The following is a 10,656-nucleotide window of genomic DNA, read 5'->3' on the forward strand; positions in this document are numbered from 1 at the left end:
ATATGGATGATCTCTGCGCATGTGCAAGACCTAAATAACATCTATAATTTCAAATAAATTTATAAATATGTTCACGCTAAATGCTACTTTAGAAGTGTGAATATTCATCGAATTCATATATACTGTAGAATAAGTATAGAGAAAAAAAACAAATAAAAATATTGAATAAACAAAATTATAATTCGGCTTCCAGACTGGAACTAAAGACCACCAAAATGACAGGACACCTAGACATTATTCTATCCACTAAGCCACTCATCCCTCGGTCAACGCTGCAGTCTAAGATTCTTCATACTTTGAACCGAGTTTGAGGTTTGATGGTAAATCTGAATGGAAATGCACAATGCTAAGTATATGGATGATCTCTGCGCATGTGCAAGACATAAATAAAATCTTAAATTTCAAATAAATTTGTAGACATGTTGACGCTAAATGCTACTTAATAAGTGTGAAAATTCATCGAATTCATACATACTATAGAATAAGTATAGAGAAAAAAAACAAATAAAAATATTGAATAAACAAAATTATAATTCGGCTTCCAGACTCGAACTGAAGACCACCAAAAATGACAGGACACCTAGACATTATTCTATCCACTAAGCCACTCATCCCTCGGTCAACGCTGCAGTCTAAGATTCTTCATACTTTGAACCGAGTTTGAGGTTTGATGGTAAATCTGAATGGAAATGCACAATGCTAAGCATATGGATGATCTCTGCGCATGTGCAAGACATAAATAAAATCTTAAATTTCAAATAAATTTGTAGACATGTTGATGCTAAATGCTACTTAATAAGTGTGAAAATTCATCGAATTCATACATACTATAGAATAAGTATAGAGAAAAAAAAAACAAATAAAAATATTGAATAAACAAAATTATAATTCGGCTTCCAGACCCGAACTAAAGACCACCAAAAATGACAGGACACCTAGACATTATTCTATCCACTAAGCCACTCATCCCTCGGTCAACGCTGCAGTCTAAGATTCTTTATACTTTGAACCGAGTTTGAGGTTTGATGGTAAATCTGAATGGAAATGCACAATGCTAAGCATATGGATGATCTCTGCGCATGTGCAAGACATAAATAAAATCTTAAATTTCAAATAAATTTGTAGACATGTTGACGCTAAATGCTACTTAATAAGTGTGAAAATTCATCGAATTCATACATACTATAGAATAAGTATAGAGAAAAAAAACAAATAAAAATATTGAATAAACAAAATTATAATTCGGCTTCCAGACTCGAACTCAAGACCACCAAAAATGACAGAACACCTAGACATTATTCTATCCACTAAGCCACGCATCCCTCGGTCAACGCTGCAGTCTAACATTCTTCATACTTTGAACCGAGTTTGAGGTTTGATGGTAAATCTGAATGGAAATGCACAATGCTAAGCATATGGATGATCTCTGCGCATGTGCAAGACATAAATAAAATCTTAAATTTCAAATAAATTTGTAGACATGTTGATGCTAAATGCTACTTAATAAGTGTGAAAATTCATCGAATTCATACATACTATAGAATAAGTATAGAGAAAAAAAACAAATAAAAATATTGAATAAACAAAATTATAATTCGGCTTCCAGACTCGAACTCAAGACCACCAAAAATGACAGGACACCTAGACATTATTCTATCCACTAAGCCACTCATCCCTCGGTCAACGCTGCAGTCTAAGATTCTTCATACTTTGAACCGAGTTTGAGGTTTGATGGTAAATCTAAATGGAAATGCACAATGCTAAGCATATGGATGATCTCTGCGCATGTGCAAGACATAAATAAAATCTTAAATTTCAAATAAATTTGTAGACATGTTGACGCTAAATGCTACTTAATAAGTGTGAAAATTCATCGAATTCATACATACTATAGAATAAGTATAGAGAAAAAAAACAAATAAAAATATTGAATAAACAAAATTATAATTCGGCTTCCAGACTCGAACTCAAGACCACCAAAAATGACAGGACACCTAGACATTATTCTATCCACTAAGCCACTCATCCCTCGGTCAACGCTGCAGTCTAAGATTCTTCATACTTTGAACCGAGTTTGAGGTTTGATGGTAAATCTGAATGGAAATGCACAATGCTAAGCATATGGATGATCTCTGCGCATGTGCAAGACATAAATAAAATCTTAAATTTCAAATAAATTTGTAGACATGTTGATGCTAAATGCTACTTAATAAGTGTGAAAATTCATCGAATTCATACATACTATAGAATAAGTATAGAGAAAAAAAAAACAAATAAAAATATTGAATAAACAAAATTATAATTCGGCTTCCAGACTCGAACTAAAGACCACCAAAAACGACAGGACACCTAGACATTATTCTATCCACTAAGCCACTCATCCCTCGGTCAACGCTGCAGTCTAAGATTCTTCATACTTTGAACCGAGTTTGAGGTTTGATGGTAAATCTGAATGGAAATGCACAATGCTAAGTATATGGATGATCTCTGCGCATGTGCAAGACATAAATAAAATCTTAAATTTCAAATAAATTTGTAGACATGTTGACGCTAAATGCTACTTAATAAGTGTGAAAATTCATCGAATTCATACATACTATAGAATAAGTGTAGAGAAAAAAAACAAATAAAAATATTGAATAAACAAAATTATAATTCGGCTTCCAGACTCGAACTCAAGACCACCAAAAATGACAGGACACCTAGACATTATTGTATCCACTAAGCCACTCATCCCTCGGTCAACGCTGCAGTCTAAGATTCTTCATACTTTGAACCGAGTTTGAGGTTTGATGGTAAATCTGAATGGAAATGCACAATGCTAAGCAATTGGATGATCTCTGCGCATGTGCAAGACATAAATAAAATCTTAAATTTCAAATAAATTTATAGACATGTTGACGCTAAATGCTACTTAAGAAGTGTGAAAATTCATCGAATTCATATATACTGTAGAATAAGTATAGAGGGAAAAAAAATATTGAATAAAAAAATTATTATTCGGCTTCCAGACTCGAACTCAAGACCACCAAAAATGAGAGAACACCTAGACATGATTCTATCCACTAAGCCACTCATCCCTCGGTCAACGCTGCAGTCTAAGATTCTTCATACTTTGAACCGAGTTTGAGGTTTGATGGTAAATCTAAATGGAAATGCACAATGCTAAGCATATGGATGATCTCTGCGCATGTGCAAGACATAAATAAAATCTTAAATTTCAAATAAATTTGTAGACATGTTGACGCTAAATGCTACTTAATAAGTGTGAAAATTCATCGAATTCATACATACTATAGAATAAGTATAGAGAAAAAAAACAAATAAAAATATTGAATAAACAAAATTATAATTCGGCTTCCAGACTCGAACTCAAGACCACCAAAAATGACAGGACACCTAGACATTATTCTATCCACTAAGCCACTCATCCCTCGGTCAACGCTGCAGTCTAAGATTCTTCATACTTTGAACCGAGTTTGAGGTTTGATGGTAAATCTGAATGGAAATGCACAATGCTAAGCAATTGGATGATCTCTGCGCATGTGCAAGACATAAATAAAATCTTAAATTTCAAATAAATTTGTAGACATGTTGATGCTAAATGCTACTTAATAAGTGTGAAAATTCATCGAATTCATACATACTATAGAATAAGTATAGAGAAAAAAAAAACAAATAAAAATATTGAATAAACAAAATTATAATTCGGCTTCCAGACTCGAACTAAAGACCACCAAAAACGACAGGACACCTAGACATTATTCTATCCACTAAGCCACTCATCCCTCGGTCAACGCTGCAGTCTAAGATTCTTCATACTTTGAACCGAGTTTGAGGTTTGATGGTAAATCTGAATGGAAATGCACAATGCTAAGTATATGGATGATCTCTGCGCATGTGCAAGACATAAATAAAATCTTAAATTTCAAATAAATTTGTAGACATGTTGACGCTAAATGCTACTTAATAAGTGTGAAAATTCATCGAATTCATACATACTATAGAATAAGTGTAGAGAAAAAAAACAAATAAAAATATTGAATAAACAAAATTATAATTCGGCTTCCAGACTCGAACTCAAGACCACCAAAAATGACAGGACACCTAGACATTATTGTATCCACTAAGCCACTCATCCCTCGGTCAACGCTGCAGTCTAAGATTCTTCATACTTTGAACCGAGTTTGAGGTTTGATGGTAAATCTGAATGGAAATGCACAATGCTAAGCATATGGATGATCTCTGCGCATGTGCAAGACATAAATAAAATCTTAAATTTCAAATAAATTTATAGACATGTTGACGCTAAATGCTACTTAATAAGTGTGAAAATTCATCGAATTCATACATACTGTAGAATAAGTATAGAGAAAAAAAACAAATAAAAATATTGAATAAACAAAATTATAATTCGGCTTCCAGACTCGAACTCAAGACCACCAAAAATGACAGAACACCTAGACATTATTCTATCCACTAAGGCACGCATCCCTCGGTCAACGCTGCAGTCTAAGATTCTTCATACTTTGAACCGAGTTTGAGGTTTGATGGTAAATCTGAATGGAAATGCACAATGCTAAGCATATGGATGATCTCTGCGCATGTGCAAGACATAAATAAAATCTTAAATTTCAAATAAATTTGTAGACATGTTGACGCTAAATGCTACTTAATAAGTGTGAAAATTCATCGAATTCATACATACTATAGAATAAGTATAGAGAAAAAAAACAAATAAAAATATTGAATAAACAAAATTATAATTCGGCTTCCAGACTCGAACTCAAGACCACCAAAAATGACAGGACACCTAGACATTATTCTATCCACTAAGCCACTCATCCCTCGGTCAACGCTGCAGTCTAAGATTCTTCATACTTTGAACCGAGTTTGAGGTTTGATGGTAAATCTGAATGGAAATGCACAATGCTAAGCATATGGATGATCTCTGCGCATGTGCAAGACATAAATAAAATCTTAAATTTCAAATAAATTTGTAGACATGTTGATGCTAAATGCTACTTAATAAGTGTGAAAATTCATCGAATTCATACATACTATAGAATAAGTATAGAGAAAAAAAAAACAAATAAAAATATTGAATAAACAAAATTATAATTCGGCTTCCAGACTCGAACTAAAGACCACCAAAAACGACAGGACACCTAGACATTATTCTATCCACTAAGCCACTCATCCCTCGGTCAACGCTGCAGTCTAAGATTCTTCATACTTTGAACCGAGTTTGAGGTTTGATGGTAAATCTGAATGGAAATGCACAATGCTAAGTATATGGATGATCTCTGCGCATGTGCAAGACATAAATAAAATCTTAAATTTCAAATAAATTTGTAGACATGTTGACGCTAAATGCTACTTAATAAGTGTGAAAATTCATCGAATTCATACATACTATAGAATAAGTGTAGAGAAAAAAAACAAATAAAAATATTGAATAAACAAAATTATAATTCGGCTTCCAGACTCGAACTCAAGACCACCAAAAATGACAGGACACCTAGACATTATTCTATCCACTAAGCCACTCATCCCTCGGTCAACGCTGCAGTCTAAGATTCTTCATACTTTGAACCGAGTTTGAGGTTTGATGGTAAATCTGAATGGAAATGCACAATGCTAAGCAATTGGATGATCTCTGCGCATGTGCAAGACATAAATAAAATCTTAAATTTCAAATAAATTTATAGACATGTTGACGCTAAATGCTACTTAAGAAGTGTGAAAATTCATCGAATTCATATATACTGTAGAATAAGTATAGAGGGAAAAAAAATATTGAATAAAAAAATTATTATTCGGCTTCCAGACTCGAACTCAAGACCACCAAAAATGAGAGAACACCTAGACATGATTCTATCCACAAAGCCACGCATCCCTCGGTCAACGCTGCAGTCTAAGATTCTTAATACCTTGAACCGAGTTTGAGGTTTGATGGTAAATCTGAATGGAAATGCACAATGCTAAGCATATGGGTGATCTCTGCGCATGTGCAAGACATAAATAAAATCTTAAATTTCAAATAAATTTATAGACATGTTGACGCTAAATGCTACTTAATAAGTGTGAAAATTCATCGAATTCATACATACTGTAGAATAAGTATAGAGAAAAAAAACAAATAAAAATATTGAATAAACAAAATTATAATTCGGCTTCCAGACTCGAACTCAAGACCACCAAAAATGACAGAACACCTAGACATTATTCTATCCACTAAGGCACGCATCCCTCGGTCAACGCTGCAGTCTAAGATTCTTCATACTTTGAACCGAGTTTGAGGTTTGATGGTAAATCTGAATGGAAATGCACAATGCTAAGCATATGGATGATCTCTGCGCATGTGCAAGACATAAGCAAAATCTTAAATTTCAAATAAATTTATAGACATGTTGACGCTAAATGCTACTTAAGAAGTGTGAAAATTCATCGAATTCATACATACTGTAGAATAAGTATAGAGAAAAAAAACAAATAAAAATATTGAATAAACAAAATTATAATTCGGCTTCCAGACTCGAACTCAAGACCACCAAAAATGACAGAACACCTAGACATTATTCTATCCACTAAGCCACGCATCCCTTGGTCAACGCAGCAGTCTAACATTCTTCATACTTTGAACCGAGTTTGAGGTTTGATGGTAAATCTGAATGGAAATGCACAATGCTAAGCATATGGGTGATCTCTGCGCATGTGCAAGACATAAATAAAATCTTAAATTTCAAATAAATTTATAGACATGTTGACGCTAAATGCTACTTAAGAAGTGTGAAAATTCATCGAATTCATACATACTGTAGAATAAGTATAGAGAAAAAAAACAAATAAAAATATTGAATAAACAAAATTATAATTCGGCTTCCAGACTCGAACTCAAGACCACCAAAAATGACAGGACACCTAGACATGATTCTATCCACTAAGCCACTCATCCCTCGGTCAACGCTGCAGTCTAAGATTCTTCATACTTTGAACCGAGTTTGAGGTTTGATGGTAAATCTGAATGGAAATGCACAATGCTAAGCATATGGGTGATCTCTGCGCATGTGCAAGACATAAATAAAATCTTAAATTTCAAATAAATTTATAGACATGTTGACGCTAAATGCTACTTAATAAGTGTGAAAATTCATCGAATTCATACATACTGTAGAATAAGTATAGAGAAAAAAAACAAATAAAAATATTGAATAAACAAAATTATAATTCGGCTTCCAGACTCGAACTCAAGACCACCAAAAATGACAGAACACCTAGACATTATTCTATCCACTAAGGCACGCATCCCTCGGTCAACGCTGCAGTCTAAGATTCTTCATACTTTGAACCGAGTTTGAGGTTTGATGGTAAATCTGAATGGAAATGCACAATGCTAAGCATATGGATGATCTCTGCGCATGTGCAAGACATAAGCAAAATCTTAAATTTCAAATAAATTTATAGACATGTTGACGCTAAATGCTACTTAAGAAGTGTGAAAATTCATCGAATTCATACATACTGTAGAATAAGTATAGAGAAAAAAAACAAATAAAAATATTGAATAAACAAAATTATAATTCGGCTTCCAGACTCGAACTCAAGACCACCAAAAATGACAGAACACCTAGACATTATTCTATCCACTAAGCCACGCATCCCTTGGTCAACGCAGCAGTCTAACATTCTTCATACTTTGAACCGAGTTTGAGGTTTGATGGTAAATCTGAATGGAAATGCACAATGCTAAGCATATGGATGATCTCTGCGCATGTGCAAGACATAAATAAAATCTTAAATTTCAAATAAATTTATAGACATGTTGACGCTAAATGCTACTTAAGAAGTGTGAAAATTCATCGAATTCATACATACTGTAGAATAAGTATAGAGAAAAAAAACAAATAAAAATATTGAATAAACAAAATTATAATTCGGCTTCCAGACTCGAACTCAAGACCACCAAAAATGACAGAACACCTAGACATTATTCTATCCACTAAGGCACGCATCCCTCGGTCAACGCTGCAGTCTAAGATTCTTCATACTTTGAACCGAGTTTGAGGTTTGATGGTAAATCTGAATGGAAATGCACAATGCTAAGCATATGGATGATCTCTGCGCATGTGCAAGACATAAGCAAAATCTTAAATTTCAAATAAATTTATAGACATGTTGACGCTAAATGCTACTTAAGAAGTGTGAAAATTCATCGAATTCATACATACTGTAGAATAAGTATAGAGAAAAAAAACAAATAAAAATATTGAATAAACAAAATTATAATTCGGCTTCCAGACTCGAACTCAAGACCACCAAAAATGACAGAACACCTAGACATTATTCTATCCACTAAGCCACGCATCCCTTGGTCAACGCAGCAGTCTAACATTCTTCATACTTTGAACCGAGTTTGAGGTTTGATGGTAAATCTGAATGGAAATGCACAATGCTAAGCATATGGATGATCTCTGCGCATGTGCAAGACATAAATAAAATCTTAAATTTCAAATAAATTTATAGACATGTTGACGCTAAATGCTACTTAAGAAGTGTGAAAATTCATCGAATTCATACATACTGTAGAATAAGTATAGAGAAAAAAAACAAATAAAAATATTGAATAAACAAAATTATAATTCGGCTTCCAGACTCGAACTCAAGACCACCAAAAATGACAAAACACCTAGACATTATTCTATCCACTAAGCCACGCATCCCTCGGTCAACGCTGCAGTCTAAGATTCTTCATACTTTGAACCGAGTTTGAGGTTTGATGGTAAATCTGAATGGAAATGCACAATGCTAAGCATATGGATGATCTCTGCGCATGTGCAAGACATAAATAAAATCTTAAATTTCAAATAAATTTGTAGACATGTTGACGCTAAATGCTACTTAATAAGTGTGAAAATTCATCGAATTCATACATACTATAGAATAAGTATAGAGAAAAAAAACAAATAAAAATATTGAATAAACAAAATTATAATTTGGCTTCCAGACTCGAACTCAAGACCACCAAAAATGACAGAACACCTGGACATTATTCTATCCACTAAGCCACGCATCCCTCGGTCAACGCTGCAGTCTAAGATTCTTCATACTTTGAACCGAGTTTGAGGTTTGATGGTAAATCTGAATGGAAATGCACAATGCTAAGCATATGGATGATCTCTGCGCATGTGCAAGACATAAATAAAATCTTAAATTTCAAATAAATTTGTAGACATGTTGACGCTAAATGCTACTTAATAAGTGTGAAAATTCATCGAATTCATACATACTATAGAATAAGTATAGAGAAAAAAAACAAATAAAAATATTGAATAAACAAAATTATAATTCGGCTTACAGACTCGAACTCAAGACCACCAAAAATGACAGAAAACCTAGACATTATTCTATCCACTAAGCCACGCATCCCTCGGTCAACGCTGCAGTCTAAGATTCTTCATACTTTGAACCGAGTTTGAGGTTTGATGGTAAATCTGAATGGAAATGCACAATGCTAAGCATATGGATGATCTCTGCGCATGTGCAAGACATAAATAAAATCTTAATTTTCAAATAAATTTGTAGACATGTTGACGCTAAATGCTACTTAAGAAGTGTGAAAATTCATCGAATTCATACATACTATAGAATAAGTATAGAGAAAAAAAAAATATTGAATAAACAAAATTATAATTCGGCTTCCAGACTCGAACTCAAGACCACCAAAAATGACAGAACACCTAGACATTATTCTATCCACTAAGCCACGCATCCCTCGGTCAACGCTGCAGTCTAAGATTCTTCATACTTTGAACCGAGTTTGAGGTTTGATGGTAAATCTGAATGGAAATGCACAATGCTAAGCATATGGATGATCTCTGCGCATGTGCAAGACATAAATAAAATCTTAAATTTCAAATAAATTTGTAGACATGTTGACGCTAAATGCTACTTAATAAGTGTGAAAATTCATCGAATTCATACATACTATAGAATAAGTATAGAGAAAAAAAACAAATAAAAATATTGAATAAACAAAATTATAATTCGGCTTCCAGACTCGAACTCAAGACCACCAAAAATGACAGAACACCTAGACATTATTCTATCCACTAAGCCACGCTTCCCTCGGTCAACGCTGCAGTCTAAGATTCTTCATACTTTGAACCGAGTTTGAGGTTTGATGGTAAATCTGAATGGAAATGCACAATGCTAAGCATATGGATGATCTCTGCGCATGTGCAAGACATAAATAAAATCTTAAATTTCAAATAAATTTGTAGACATGTTGACGCTAAATTCTACTTAAGAAGTGTGAAAATTCATCGAATTCATACATACTGTAGAATAAGTATAGAGAAAAAAAAACAAATAAAAATATTGAATAAACAAAATTATAATTCGGCTTCCAGACTCGAACTCAAGACCACCAAAAATGACAGAACACCTAGACATTATTCTATCCACTAAGCCACGCATCCCTCGGTCAACGCTGCAGTCTAAGATTCTTCATACTTTGAACCGAGTTTGAGGTTTGATGGTAAATCTGAATGGAAATACACAATGCTAAGCATATGGATGATCTCTGCGCATGTGCAAGACATAAATAAAATCTTAAATTTCAAATAAATTTTTAGACATGTTGACGCTAAATGC

Source organism: Argiope bruennichi, chromosome 7 (assembly GCF_947563725.1).
Source record: "Argiope bruennichi chromosome 7, qqArgBrue1.1, whole genome shotgun sequence".
Taxonomy (NCBI): Eukaryota; Metazoa; Arthropoda; class Arachnida; order Araneae; family Araneidae; genus Argiope; species Argiope bruennichi.